This window comes from Myxocyprinus asiaticus, chromosome 21 (assembly GCF_019703515.2).
Source record: "Myxocyprinus asiaticus isolate MX2 ecotype Aquarium Trade chromosome 21, UBuf_Myxa_2, whole genome shotgun sequence".
Taxonomy (NCBI): Eukaryota; Metazoa; Chordata; class Actinopteri; order Cypriniformes; family Catostomidae; genus Myxocyprinus; species Myxocyprinus asiaticus.
This window is the reverse complement of record NC_059364.1, coordinates 24,230,799-24,246,009: the sequence shown is the minus strand read 5'-3', so window position 1 is coordinate 24,246,009 and position 15,211 is coordinate 24,230,799. Positions and strand designations below refer to the sequence as shown.

The 15,211-nt window shown below is 36.4% G+C and overlaps 1 protein-coding gene across 1 annotated transcript in view; it reads left to right on the top strand.

The window, feature by feature from the left end:
- The window catches only part of LOC127411817 (SERTA domain-containing protein 2-like), a 346,503-nt gene that overhangs the window by 137,658 nt on the left and 193,634 nt on the right, over positions 1-15,211 (top strand). The window lies entirely within an intron of this gene.

Below are 15,211 nucleotides of genomic sequence, written 5' to 3'. Positions count from 1 at the left end.
TGTATTTTGCACAATGAGTTAGAGTTTGAGAAACAAATTCACTGTAAAGGGACTAATGAAATTAAATTCTGTTCTATTTTGTTACTGCAAACTAACTAAAGTAATCGTGTCACTATTTGTTTGTATTTTGCACCACAAGTTGACATTCAGGAAAATACTTCAAAGTAAAGGGACTATTAAAAGTCTATTCTATTCTATTCTATTCTATTCTATTCCTGCTAACTAACTTCAGTAATCATGCCACTGGCTGGATATTAGTTTTAAGAGTTTTATGGTACTAAATTGGGATATACTGTAGTCCTTGAAAAAGGTTCAAATGGAAGCATGTATGAATAGAATACATCTTTCAGATGTGGTATGTGGCTGACTGCAAAACTACGAGCTCTACCACATGGGGGTGGTAGTTAGTTGTCCTACTGAATTGCATTTGTTCTGGAAAGTCACACTAACTGGTGATAATTTGTTCCAGATTATACAGGGCTGATCTGTTTGTACTTTTCACAACTAATTAATTATATTTTGTTTTTATAGGCATGTTTTATAACTGTGAGCAGGGTTGGGGAGTAACGGAGTACATGTAACGGGATTACGTATTTAAAATACAAAATATTAGTAACTGTATTCCACTACAGTTACAATTTAAATAATTGGTAATTAGAATACAGTTACATTCAAAAAGTATTTTGATTACTGAAGAGATTACTTTGCATTTTATTGTCATTTGTTTCATTTAATATTTAGTCCTTTCATATGGAAAACATTTATACATATAAATGATGCAATCCAAAGTGCATTTGAACAGTGGAGAAACACTTTCTTATGATGTGTTACATTCATACGAGCAGACAGAGAAGTAAGTTTGAAGTAAGTTTGGAGCAGAAGAAATAGAAATAAACCTTGTGTAAATTGTCAGCTTTACGCTAAGATAAAATCTATTTCTAGCCATTTTACATGCACGTTACCAGGCACGATCATATTTTTTTATCAAGAAAATTCACATTAGATCATAATTTCTTTTTTTCTTGTAAGACCTTTGATATTAGGGAAAAATCATATTCTTGATAATAATTCTTGTATTGTTTTCCTGTAAAAAAAATATCTAAAAATCCTTAAAATAAGATCAATTTGATTTATCTTGTTTTAGAATCAACACTGCATAAGATATTTAGGTTTTTCAGAGAATGTATTTTTAACATGTGTATTTTGTCTTACTGTACTTGCAGAGTTTTTATAGTCAAAACAAGTTGAAAAATCTACCAGTGCTGAAGAAGAAATCCAAAGTATTTAGAATACTGACCTTGAGTAATCTAACGAATATGTTACAAATGACATTTTACAGCATGTATTCTGTAATCTGTAGTGGAATACATTTCAAAAGTAACCCTCCCAACCCTGACTGTGAGTATATGTTACCCTTGAAATAACCCCAGTGTCATATAAAGACCTAATTGCATCACAATGTACTACACAGAATAATGCTTTTTAAATGAAATCGGGATTCAGCACTTGAAAGGAGTGTTATGAATACTTGAGCAACAGCTATTAAGAAATGTAAATGTCTCTCAATAACTTGTATAGACCAAATGTCATTCTGTAATGATTTATGGATGTTATTACCCACAGACATAATTTGGAGCATATGAAACAAAGGGTATTACATAAAATTGTTTTGTTTCATCACTCCTCAAAGGCATAATCAGTTCCTGCTTTCCTTTCATTTATAAATTAGCTCATTTGAAATCAATAGAGAAAAAAAAAAAGGTCAGAGAGTTTTCAATTGAGAGCCAACATTTAATGCCATCAAGGCATTCTTGCTGAGACACTTGAAGCTCTTTTAGAAAATCTAAAATCATGTCAACACCCTGAGGCTGCTTGCAGAATAACCCACCACCACATATCTTCTCCAGATGGCTGTACATTGGTTCTGGTGTTCATTGCATAATGCCTTAGGATGTATAGACAGCAGATCTCCTTTCTACTTTTATACATGTCCTGTTTGTTTCAGATGCTTCCTGACGCTGTATGTCAAAGATACATGACTGAACAAAAGCATCTGACCTCACAAAGCTATGTCAGCATGTAAAAAAATTGACTCAATTAACATGCATATATATGTTATACAGTTGTGTATATATTATGATACTGCTATGAAAATTTGTGAAGATTTTTTTCTATGAACAAATTTTCTATAATGTAAGGGTGGTTAATTTAAGTGTAATTTTAAAAGGACCTTTCCAGACTGTAGTCATTGTGTAATTTACAATATTTGCAATTGTTTAATTGATTCAAAGATCTAAGATTTTATATATAATGTTCTGCTTTGCAAAAGCAAAATGCAGTAAGTACAAATTTTTGGGTCAAAATTGAGTCATGACCGAAATCATATCTCTTAGATTATGATCTGTTCTGTGACAGATGGGTTTGGTTAAACTTTGCTCAGATTCAGAAAAAAAAGTAATTAACTAGTAGCTACAATTTACACACCAAAACCAAAAAACTTTAAAACCATTTTCCTCAGATTCAGTGTTGGCATAGTTACATTTTGCCATGTTAGCCTCAACCAACACTAGTAGTAAACACATGTATGTCAGAACATGTAACATCTGGCAATATCCCACAACCTTTATGTCTTTTATATATGTAAAACGAACATATTTCTAAACTATTGTAAGCTTGTGGTATGGAAATAGGGGGTTGCATGCAACCCTGTGGGATTCTGCTATCACAAGAGCACAATGGTAACCAGGAAGAAGGGAAGTTAACTGTCCTTGGAATCTAAAATTGTCATCACACTCTATGCACCAGGATGTTATTTTGAAAAGTGGGAGGTTTTGTCAGCTCAAAGTAATGGTTAGAAGGGCTTGCTTCGGTACCAGGTTAAACCTGAGGGCAGAGAATGTGCAATAGCACAAAAACAGCATGACAAGTGCTGTCATGGTAGGACTTGAAATGCCATTGTTCTGTTTGTTTTGCCCTATTTTATGTTGTAATGTTTAAATAGAGGCACACTGACACTTTTCATTGAAGGAATGAGAAACATAATGGTATGAATTGAATTTAGCAATTTTCTCACAGGTGTTGAAAACTTTTGTTCAAACATGAGAAGAGTCTGTATTCGAGGCAGATGCATTTGTGCATCTAACTGCATTTGCCTTTATGAAAGGCTACCTAAAGGATATCCAAAGGGTTTTGCCAGTGTGGCAGTTTGAGGAACCCCAGATGGTCCCTCCTGCATCTTCTAATTTTTACAGTGTAGGTGCTCACTGCACCAGTGCATATGTATTCTTCATATTTTACAGCACATTATGGCACAATACATAAAGTGTTTTTGGTCACCCTGCAAGTTGTTTGATTATATATATATATATATATATATATATATATATATATATATATATATATATATATATATATATATATATATATAATATATACACACTATATGGCCAAATATTTGTGGACACCCCCTTCTGATTAATGAATTTGGTTACTCCATTAAATCCAGTAAAGAAAAATTTTAATGTTTCTTTATGTAATGGCTTGTGCTTTGTGTGCTTCCAAATTTGTGGCAACTGTTTGGGGATAGCCCTTTTCTGTTCCAGCATGACAATGCCCCTGTGAACAAAGTGAGGTCCATAAAGAAATGGTTTACTGTGTCTGGTGTGGAAGAAATTGACTGGCCTGCACAAAGCCCAGACCTGAACCCCACTGATCACTTTTGGGGTGAACTGGAACAGCAACTATAAGTCAGGCCCCATCGACCAACATCAGTTCCTGACCTCACTGATAGCCTTGTGTCTGAATGAGAGCAAATCCCTGCAGCCATGTTACTACGTACAGTATAGTGGAAAGCCTTCCCAAAAGAGTGGAAGCTGTTATTACAGCAAAGGGGGAAACTGATGCCTAAGGTTTTGAAATCAAATGTTCATCAAGCACATATGGTGTCCAAAAACTTTTGGCCATATAGTGTATATCAACTCACATTTTGCATAAACACAAACTGAATAAACAGCAGAGACACAACCAGATGAATGCATTTTTTTTTTCAGTGCTTTGCAGAACAACATATGGCTTGTTAGTTTAAAGCCAGTGAGAAAACACACCAGAGACGTGAGCATTACATTAACAGTGAGGCCTTTGACTGGATCTGCCTTCATTTGCTGCAACCAGTGTGTCAGTGTTTCTATGTTTCAAACCCAGCATGCTTCCAAGCATCTGTTTATCTTGTAGCAGAGTATCCTCTCTGCAGACTGAGACTGACTGAAGATATAACTCTAAGAGCAAGTATACTCTCTCAATTGCAACCAGCCTGAATACTTTCGTTGTGTTGCGTCCAGGAAAAGCTGCTCAGAGAGTTCGACAGATTACCATAGAGAAAAGGAAGAAATGCTTCACCAGATATCAGCTTAAGTGAGCCTCCAGAGTGTCATGCATGCAACTTGGATACATGTAAAGTTGCTCAAGTAGAGTGAAGTACTGATTTGAAAAGCCTAATGAATTCTTAAACTTTTGACAAAAGAGATTTGTGTTTTTTTTTTTTTCTTTTCAAAACTATATTCGGTAACATAAACGTACTCATTGTATCTTTTTGTTCTATGCTTTAAAGGCACATTCAGTCAATACGTTTACATGTGCAGTTACAGTCAAACTATAGTGGGTTTGTGCATAGTCGCACTACAGTCTTCATCTGTCTGTCCAAGTGTACATAAGGATGTCAGCTGAGGAAGTGTTAAATACATGTCTCGCATCACCTCTGTCTTTCAGAGCATGCACACAATGCCAACTGTGGTTTGATTAACATGTATACATGCTGGAAAAAGCCAAGCTACAATCACATTATCTAGGTGTGTTAGTTGAACTTTGCAAAAATCGGACTGGTACTTTTATATGACATTTTAAAAAGACAAAATATTGTTTTAGTCCGACTGAAATCAAACTTTTAAAGTGTATGTAAACGTACTGAGCCATTTTTTGTTTATCTTGCACTGGCCAATATGGCAGTCACCTTAGACTTATACTTACACCTAGTGGCATGGATGCAGCATCATACAAAAGCAATAGCTTTTGGTTAAAGATGCCATTGTAGAAATGTGTAATTTGAAGTTAGCTCTGATTAATTCATTCTGCGAGAAAAGGTTTCCTATAACGGGCATTTCTGAGATAAAGTGCACTCAAAAAATCGCTTTGACTGAACTTGATTCAATGGTGAAGAGTGGTTCCTCATGTTTGAAACAAGTTTTCTTAACTTAAAATTACTTTGTAATCTCAACACAAATGCTTTGTGTAGGAAAACCCTAGCTGAATTGGGTAAACCCAGTAAAATTAGACTTGTCAATGTAACTCAAATAAATATATTTTATTTCTTTATGTACTACTTAGTGTAAGGGAATGGTAACGTGCTATATTGGAAGCACTACAGAGTGTAGTTTAGTAACTATGGCTTGCACAGCAATTGCTCATCGAAGTGAGCCATACATTTTGTGAGGTTTACCTGTCCTCATCATTAGCTCAAGCTCCACTCTTCACCATAATGGTAACCCCCAAAATTCCAACATAACAGAAACTCTCAGAAATCTCAACATAACAAAACATTATATACTAACAAGTATCCCCCTTTATATTCATCTTGCACAAAAACATATAAAATAACACTTAATTTTATTTTATTTACTCTCCCTATCGAGTTCCATGCAAAGCATGCTGGTAAATGGAAATCCCCTGCCCAGATTCGTCAATGCTACATTAACACCACAAAAAGTATTCATTTAGTCCCAACTCAAATGTATTAAGTAAACTTCCATTTTACAAATTTAAATGGATAAAACACAATTAAATTAGGTTGTGACAAAATTATGTGAAAAAAATTAGTTGCTTTAGTTCATTTTAATTAGTAAATTGCTTAAGTAAAAAGCAGCAAAAATCCTTTTTTTTTTTTTTTTTTTTGAGCGTAAGTAGTATTCAGCTGGTCATGTGATCTCAACATAACGGCCCCCATGGAGATGCAAACTCTTGGCTCTTATAAGAAGTTAGCCAAACATTTGTCCCTCAGAAGTTCAATAAATATAAAACTCCATTCAAAGACTGCCTGGGTGGCAAGCTATCCTGGCCTGAAAGCCTTCACTGGCCCACATTTGAAAGTGATTTGTGGCCAGCTCTCTATTGCCACCACACAACCACAGTCACTTAATAATCTGATGTAATATGTATGAGGGAGCTTGGTCACTGGACATTAATCCTAAAGGTCACAGTTGAGCTAATCGTGCTGCTGTCCATCACAGCAGACTTTCAAAATACATTCAACAGGCATCTCACATTCCTTCTATTTGTAACTATAAATCATGGGTGTAGATTTGGGTATGGACATGTCCCTACCAAAGTTATGAAACTATTGAATAATCCCCACCAACATTTCTTGCAATCACAGTTGTAACAAAATGTAATATAAGTATTAAATGTAATATAAAAAGTTTAAGAAATAAATTGTAGTTAAACACATTACAACTTTATTTTGGTGCTGTATAAAATAAACAAGAGCTGAATATGAACCTTGATTTTTAATCATCAAACTACAGGGTATTGTTTGGATGTTTCTATTCAGTATACCAAAGGTACTGGACAAACATTTATATACTCGTTCTAATCAAAAATAACTTAACAGCTGTAATTAAAATTATTATTTTAAAATGTCCCTTCCAATGTTAAAACCAAACTCCGCTGGACAAAATAGAGATGGTAGTACAAATAACTTTAAAAGTAACAGGAGTTCACACTATAGCTACATGTTAACCCAGTTATCTCTCTAAATGATGCATGACACTTGTTATCAGAATGTCTACACTCAACCTAACTGTTATATTTAAGCAGAGAAAAATGTCTCCCATCATTTCTGAAAGGCTTTTACTGAAAGCACTCTTTCATACGACCCTGCCTCCATAGCATTTCATGGTACAAAGAGTTCACCATTGTTCTCAGCACAACACTATTGGAGACAGACAGCCTGGGAGGCAGCAGACAGAGGGACAAGAAAGAGAGAGAGAGACAAGGGGAGGGCTGAAAAGAAAGGGATGGAGGAGGTGGGACTTGGTTTTGTTTTGATCACTCCAGCGTTCACCAACATGGCACAAAAGGGGAGCTGGGATCACTTGGCATGTCTGCACTGCTGAATCACTGTGCTCTGGATGTGAGGATGTTTATCACTCACCTTATGGCACTTTTTCACTGCATGTTATGGTTCAACTCGACTCAACTCTGCTCGCTTTACTCTTATGAGCTTGCTTTTCCACTGCAGTTTTGTGCCACCTCAACGTGGGTGGGATATTAGGCTGATCATCATAGTAGCGCCGCCTCTACTGCCGTGACATCATCTTAAACACGACACAAACATTACTGACCATAAACAATAACACGACCGCTAGCTGTTAGCTACTAGATCATTGTGCTGCATAAAACAGTTGTTGCATGGTGATTTTACACAAGTGTAACAGTTAAATCAGCCTGGTTGTTTTAGAAGCAAGCTTTCCAGTAGCTGATCAACTAAATAAAGTGAAGCTTTCAAGCAGAATATAAAGTTAACATAAAAAAAGTACCATCCTCCATCATGGACTCCAACAACGCTGTGGCCGAGTCCAGGGCACTCTCCCTCCCATTGCTCGCTGGTCTATTGCTATAGATAGCCTCCATTTGGTCGAACCACTTCCACTTTCTTCTGTTTGAACCACTCTGGCTGTTGTGGTCCTTGATGGTTCTGTAGTCACTTTTAAGTTTTTTTAACTTTTTCCTACACTGTTGGTAGGTCCGGTGCTAGCCGTGTGCGGCCAACAGCTGAGACACTTCCTGAAAGACTTTTTAGTTTCGTGACGTTTCGTTCATTGCTAACGTGAGGAACGTCTGCACCTCGTTTATTGACCACGGCGTGGTTTTGTGCACAGCCATTTATTTTTTCAATTCGAAAGTCGTGAACAAATGATACTGCTATCACTGTTGCTAACTTTAAAACTAGTGGGTTGATGTCCCATGTCGCAAATCCAGTGACGCTGGTAGTGACGGTTCTCTCTGACCAATCAGTGATCTGCAGGGTTTTGACGTCACATTTAGTATCGGCTCGGCTTGCTTGGAACCTCGACTGAGGTGTTACTAAAAAAAGTTCCAGGTACCAGGTACTATCCACAGTGGAAAACCCCCAAAAACAAGCAGAGTCGAGTTGAGTCGAGCTGTACCGTGCAGTGGAAAAGCCCCATTAGATACAGAGCAATAATCAGCTCTTTATGATGTTATCCTGTTACTCCTGTATCCTGTTCATTATTTAGCTATTCTCTGACCAATACAAGTCGTTATCATTATGATCACAAAACACAATGAAAAGCACTAAATTATTTAGCCTACCAGGGGTTCTGTGATGAAATGAAATGAAAGTTCTGTCATCATTTACTTACCCCCATGTTGTTCCAAATATGTATTACTTTATTTTTTCCCCTATGGAACACATAAGCAGAATGATAGAGACTGACAACCTCAGTCACAATTCACTTTCATTGTATCTTTTTTGTCCACACAATTCGAGTAAATGATGACTGAAGCTGTCATTCAACCAAAAACAGGTTTGGAACAACATGAGGGTGTGTAAATAATGAAAGAGTTTCATTTTTGGGTTAACCATTCCTTTAACCTACAAAAAGAGCATATCTTTAAAAGGAGCAAAAGAGTTTAATATTTATAATAATAGGTTATGTATATTCTTATATACCTAAAAGTGTAAATAAACATTGTCAGAAATAAGGTCCTGTGCAGTTAAATTTTTGTTCCCAGAAGAACAAAACATAAATGTACCTTTAAAGGTCCACAATAGTGCAATTGCAGTATGTACCCAAAATGAGTTATAAATTCATCATAAACATGTTATAACTAACTAGAGTACAAAAAAGGTACCACCTCAATAAAGTTAAAGCAGCTTTATCACAACCCCACAATCTTAGCTCTGCTCTCTCTCTCTCTCTCTCTCTCTTTTTCTCTCCCGCTCACACACTGTTTACACCTCACAGTTCGATGCCATTGAACTGGACTAGCTGGTAAATGTTTGATGGTCTGGGGTACTCTGGAACAAGGACACCATGATAAATGGACTTGATCTGTGAAGTTGAATGCATGTCTCTTGGAAAGTGATTGTATTCACAAGACCTTGAATAGAATACTAATGGGGTGAGCCCAGCTGTCATGGCGCAAGCTCACAAATCAATTGTGCCATGATGACCCTTTTGAGACTTCATGGGGAACTTTACCTATGGCAGATCTGTTCTGAAGGGTTCATGCACATCTAAAAAATACTGAGGCCAGGACCATCTTTCTCAGAAAGAATGGAGGTAGATAAAGGCATGCAATACACTTTTCAAATTGAGTTAATATGACACTGTTTTTCCAAAAAAAAAAAAAAAAAACTGCAGCTGTTTTGTCTGTTTCAGCTGCAGCCCTGATGGTGTCATGAGATGGATTAAAAAAAAAACAGTGCTTCTTTTTTCTTTGTATCTTGCAGGCTGACAAAGGGGTCAAACAAAATCATTGATAATTTGAATATAACGAGCTGAGTGCTGAGGAAACTAGCAGAGCATGCAGGAAAGGAGATGGAAATATTGTCTTTGAGACAACAGGGATTATAGAGGATTAGAGTGTCTACCACACTATATCTTGTTTAATGACTAATCCATCTTCCTTTAACAGCTTCTTATGCTACAATGCTGTCCATAATTGGGTGAATCCTGGCTCTTTGGTCATTGTGATATTTGACAATTCTGTATTAAATGTCAAAATATCAAATGTCATTTTAATCCTCTGAGGATTTAAAAGACAGAGCAATTTTCTGACCTTAAAATAACTATGTTTAAAGTTGTCATCTTGATGCCATACCTTTTAAAATACCTGAAACTTAGATCTTCTTACAAACAAACAAACATAAGGAGATGATGAGTTCACTCAAAAATGTAAATTCTCTCATCATATACACTATAAAACAGTTCCTCTTAAATTTACAGTAAAATACTGGCGGCAATTTACTGCAAATATACAGCACACTTAATGTAATGCTCAAATTCAGCTTTTTAATGGATTCATAAAAAAACTGGCAGATACTGTTTTTCAAAGTAATTACAGTACAGTTCTACAGTACTATGTTGTCGCTTCAGTTCCCAGCATGCACTGCGGCATGAAGAAATTACATGATTGCTACTATTTACTGGTTTATTTTGCTGTTGTTTTTGTTGCAGTTTTACTTGTTGTTTAAGGTTCAGGTTTTACTTTTTATCTAAAACTATGATTGTTGATTGTCACCATTGTTGAGTTTTGTTTGCTGAGTGTTGATATCTGTATGTGTCTCTAACAAGGTTATTAGGTTCATGGGAAAGGAGGAGGCGGGAACTGGCTGAACTGTTAAAATGATGGTCTAATGAAAACTTAAACAAAGACACAGAACACAAATGAACACACTGCAGCTGTGTGTAACACCAGTCACCGTAATGGTGACTTTAAACAAAACAATAAATAGTGCTAAGAACTCCTGATGCATTACTCAAGCACATAGTACTTATTCAAGAGCAAGGCCTGATCTGTATTTAACAATTTTAGGATCCCACAGTGCATTGCAATACTGTTATTTTACATTTATACAGAATTTTTTATTTGGTTAAAAAGAGGTTTAATTGTACTTTTTTAAATGTATTTAGACAAGTGAAGAATGAGAGTTGACAAGGTTGGATCCAGTATTGTTTTTATGTGTCAACAGCGTGAACACTGACAATAAGCCACAGACATACACTACACTTTTGGTTTTAAAATATATGGTTCAAAATGTCACTAGCTTTCACCAAGATGGCACTAGGATTTAAATGTTCATCTTCTCAAAATGCTTTGCATATAATAGCTATTTACCGTTAAACTAGTCACTTCACAATGAGCCTGCTCTTTATCTCCCAGAATGTTTTTTTTTTTTTTTTTTTTACAGCAAAGTGTTGTATTTAAGAATGACAGTAGACTGCTGTTAGAATTTGGCTTTAAATCTACAGACATTTTTAACAGTGTACTCACTCTCATGCCATCCCAGATGTGTGTGACTTTCTTTCTTCTGCAGAACAGAAATGACTATTTTTAGAAGAATATCTCAGCTCTGTTGGTCCACACAATGCAAGTGAACGGGTACCAACATTTTGAAGCTTCAAAAAGCACATAAATGTGGCAAAAAACAATCCATATGACTCCAGTGGTTAAATCCATGTCTTCAGAAGATGATAGGTGTGGAAGAGAAATAGGTAAATATTTAATTACTTTTTTACTATAAATTCTCCCTTCTGCCCAGTAGGTGGCAATATGCACAAAGAATGCGAATAGCCTAAAACAGAAGAAGAAGAATGTGAAAGTAAAGATTGATAGTAAAAAAGGACTTAAATATTGACCTGTTTCTCACCCACACCTATCATATCGCTTCTGAAGACATGGATTTAACCACTTGAGTCGGATGAATTACTTTTATGCTGCATTTGTGAATTTTGGACCTTCAAAGTGCTGATCACTATTCACTTGCATTGTACGGAACTACAGAGCTAAAATATTCTTCTAAAAATCTTTGTTTGTGTTCAGCAGAAGAAAGAAAGTCATACACATCTGGGATGGCATGAGGGTGAGTAAATGATGAGAGAATTTTCATCTTTGGGTGACTATCCCTTTAATTTGATTTGACCTTTTTTTGTGGTGCCTAAGTACATGGTTTGAACTGAGTGAAAGTGAATTTAATGTTTTTAAAATGCAGTTTTTTTTAAATCAGCCAAACAGCAGCTCAAGATTAGGACAATAACATAAAATATCCTAAAGCAGAATAACCCTCAATTAATTTAAAAACATCTGAAACTGTGCAGTGTTTTTACAAAGAACGGGGTGGAAGGAGGTAGGGACGGCTCAAGGAGATAAGGCAGATAAGTGGAAAATAAAATAGTGGACTTATCTCATTGGGAACATGCCTGAATCCCTGTCATGAGCCATTTCACAGGACCTGCACACTCAAATGAGGAGCAGGAGAAGAGAAGTGACCCATGCAATACAGACAACCTGCAGTCATCATTACAGGCCATTGAGTTTCCTGCGGATGTGAAACAGGATTGTATTAAATCAACAATTCGGTGTCTTTATCATTTCCCAGTCAATGAGTATGTCGGTGATCCCTCAAAATGCTTTTGAATTCACTTACTGTAAACAGCTTGATACCATGATGAATTTTCCATATGATTGCCATAGCTGATGACATGGCTGAACTGAAGAGTGGGTGAAATAAAAGTGATAGATTCACATGTTGTTCAGTGAACTGTAATGGATTGACCAAGGATGGGATATAGTTGAGGTTTTCATGCAGTGACATATTCTTCTTGGCCGTCTTCAGCAATTACATAATCGATTCCATAGCATAACCTTGGACAAATGTATTGCCTGGAGCAGTTGACTGCTGGGAATATTTCCTTTCCTACGTTATACCAAATTACTTCATTGTAGCTTGAGTTTTGTGCTTTAACATGCTTCGAAATGTTTAAAAACATTTCAACTAATTTACACAGCCTAAAATGTCAATGCATTATATTTTGGTTTTAATGTCGAATGTAGCTTTTTTCTTATGTTTCAAAAGTTGAAAACGTCGAAATTTTAACACATTTTCCAGTATTAGTGCCAGTATCATGTAAATATTTACACTAATATTTCTACAAGGGTTATGTTAGATTAGGGTTAGTGTTTTCTATTTTAGAAACATAGTGCTATCTCTAAGCAGTTGTTGGATACAAAATGTGTGTGGTATGAGTGTGTGTATGCCAGATAAATATATAATGCCTAATTTGTTTTAAAGCATTTATCTCTCTCTGTGCACTCATGATGACTTTGCTAAAATGTTTTTTTATTCAGCAACATCTGGTCACAACTGGCTCTGCACTGCTTTTCCATGTTGTGAACTCTGCAAGCGGTAGATGATCTTTTCTGTTTTTCCCTCTGCCCCATCTCCAAAACACTTCTGGCCCCAAACCGCCGGTTCCTCTTATGTCAGAGTGTTATTATCACTGGAGATAATGGCTGCTGTTCCCTCTCCCTCACAGATAGCTGAATAAATACCGGATCTGGGCAAGGCGACACCAATGGACACAATAATACACGTGATGTGACAAATAGCATGCACTTGAAGACCTTGAAACCAAACACTATTTTAAGAGCTTTCATGGCTAACATTGGAAAATGGAATATAAATTTTTTTGAATAGAAGGCCACGTCTGCAGCTTTAGATGTAGCAACAAAACATTTTAAAAGATACTACCTGAGATTGTAAGCATTCTTTAACAGACAGATTTAGACAGTACAACACAACTGTGAACCTACAGAGAAGCTTTAGTCTATAATCTTTGTCATGCTTCAGTGTTTTTTTTTTGGGGGGGGGGGGGGGGGTTGTGTGGGGGTGTAAGTAACTTAACTTTCATTTTATTTCCATATTTTATAAGTTTCAGTTCATTTTAGTGACTGTACTGTAAAAATATACAACTGTATACAACAGCATGTTTGCAAGTGTGTTATTGATTTTAAACAACTGTTCTATAAATAAGAAAGTTAATATTAAGTAACTTATATTTTAGTTTCTTTTTGCTCTGCTAATGAAAATAATGTGTTAAATCCCACGTTTGTTTTGTGCATTATTGCCATTGTGGTTTTGCTCCTTCTCTGTCTGTGTGTGAGTGTGTTTCATTTGTACTTGGTGTGTCTGTTCCAGGTGCAGCTGATTTGCCAATAATTTGTTCCACCTGTGTGATGGTGATTGGCTGTTCCTGATTGCACTGCTAATAACATCTCTGTGCTGGCATTCAAATACAAGCTGTTGTGACTTCGGGCCAGTCGCATTCCTCTGCGCTCCATACCAGCTGCCAGACCAACAACTTGAGTTTTGATAACTGTGATGGTTCTTTGCATTTGTGCTCTTCAGCAGTAGTGTTGACTCTGTATTTTAAGCAGCTAGTTTTGTAGGGGTGACCTGCCCTGTTTATTTGACTGTTCATCCAGTTTTGTTAGTTAAGTAAGGTTAGTTTAATTGTATTTTTATTTCCTTCTTTCAGGTTAGTTATTTTCTCCTTTTTCTTTCTAGGTTATTTTGTTCATTATTTTGGGCCAGGGGGTCACACTGAAGCCCAAATACCTGCTGCATATTCTACGTCCAATAAAAACAAATATTGGCTCTATGATCTTGTTATCTTGGGTTTTTGGTCTGACGGTTGTGTGGGGAGCACACCTCCCTTTACTTTGTTGCGTCCTACCCCTAGGGGACGTAACAGTTGCAAAAGAAGCCAAAGCAGGATCAACCATCGCCTGTCATCAAGCACCAAATGCAAAGCTGACAGCTAACTGCACAGGGACTTGTCCCAGTGCTGTTATACTAAATATCAACAATCTTGGAAAGCCGCTTGTCCGATGAGATTGGATGATCAGAGCTAACCTACGCCCTTGTCAACTGGACATTCTGGATTCATTCAAGCCACACCCATAGAACAAACATACAGTGCATTAAAAGAGGCTTCCTCAGAATTCTGCCCTCCACTGAGAGAGGATCTGCTGACTTAATTCTAGCCAAATCCTGCCTTTTATTTTCAGAAGATCACAGAGTTCAGACTGTGGAATAAACAAAAGAAAAAGGAGAGGCATCTAAGCTGAAGAAGTGTACAAGAGAATAGATCAAATGTGTTTAACTTGTGTAAAGTTTCAAAGACTTTTTCCCACTTGTTGTTATACTGTATCTATTCTTTTTCTTTTCTTTACATATTTATTCTGTCAAAAGTTAAATCATGCTGTTATCATCTCACAGCTGAGCCAATAGCAGCAGATGAGATGCCTCACCAAACTTGCATTTGAATTTAAAGGCGCTTATTAAAAGGAAGCTCTGACAGAGCGTTTGATTGATAGGAATGCATAAGAATGCCATTTACAGAGTGTGAAAAGAGTCGGGTTTGAAATCAAGAGGGAATAGCAAATTGTATTTCCATACAACTGGACCTGTCTATCTCTGAAATGCCATGTGTCAACGGATGTCTGCATCAAAGTTTGTTGTCGCAAAAGTTACAATTGTCCCAACTTTTGCTTGCATGATGAAGCATCACTTTCACAAACCCTGATTAAACTCAGTAGATTCTCAGTATAAACTCTGGCATGTAAGGGCTAT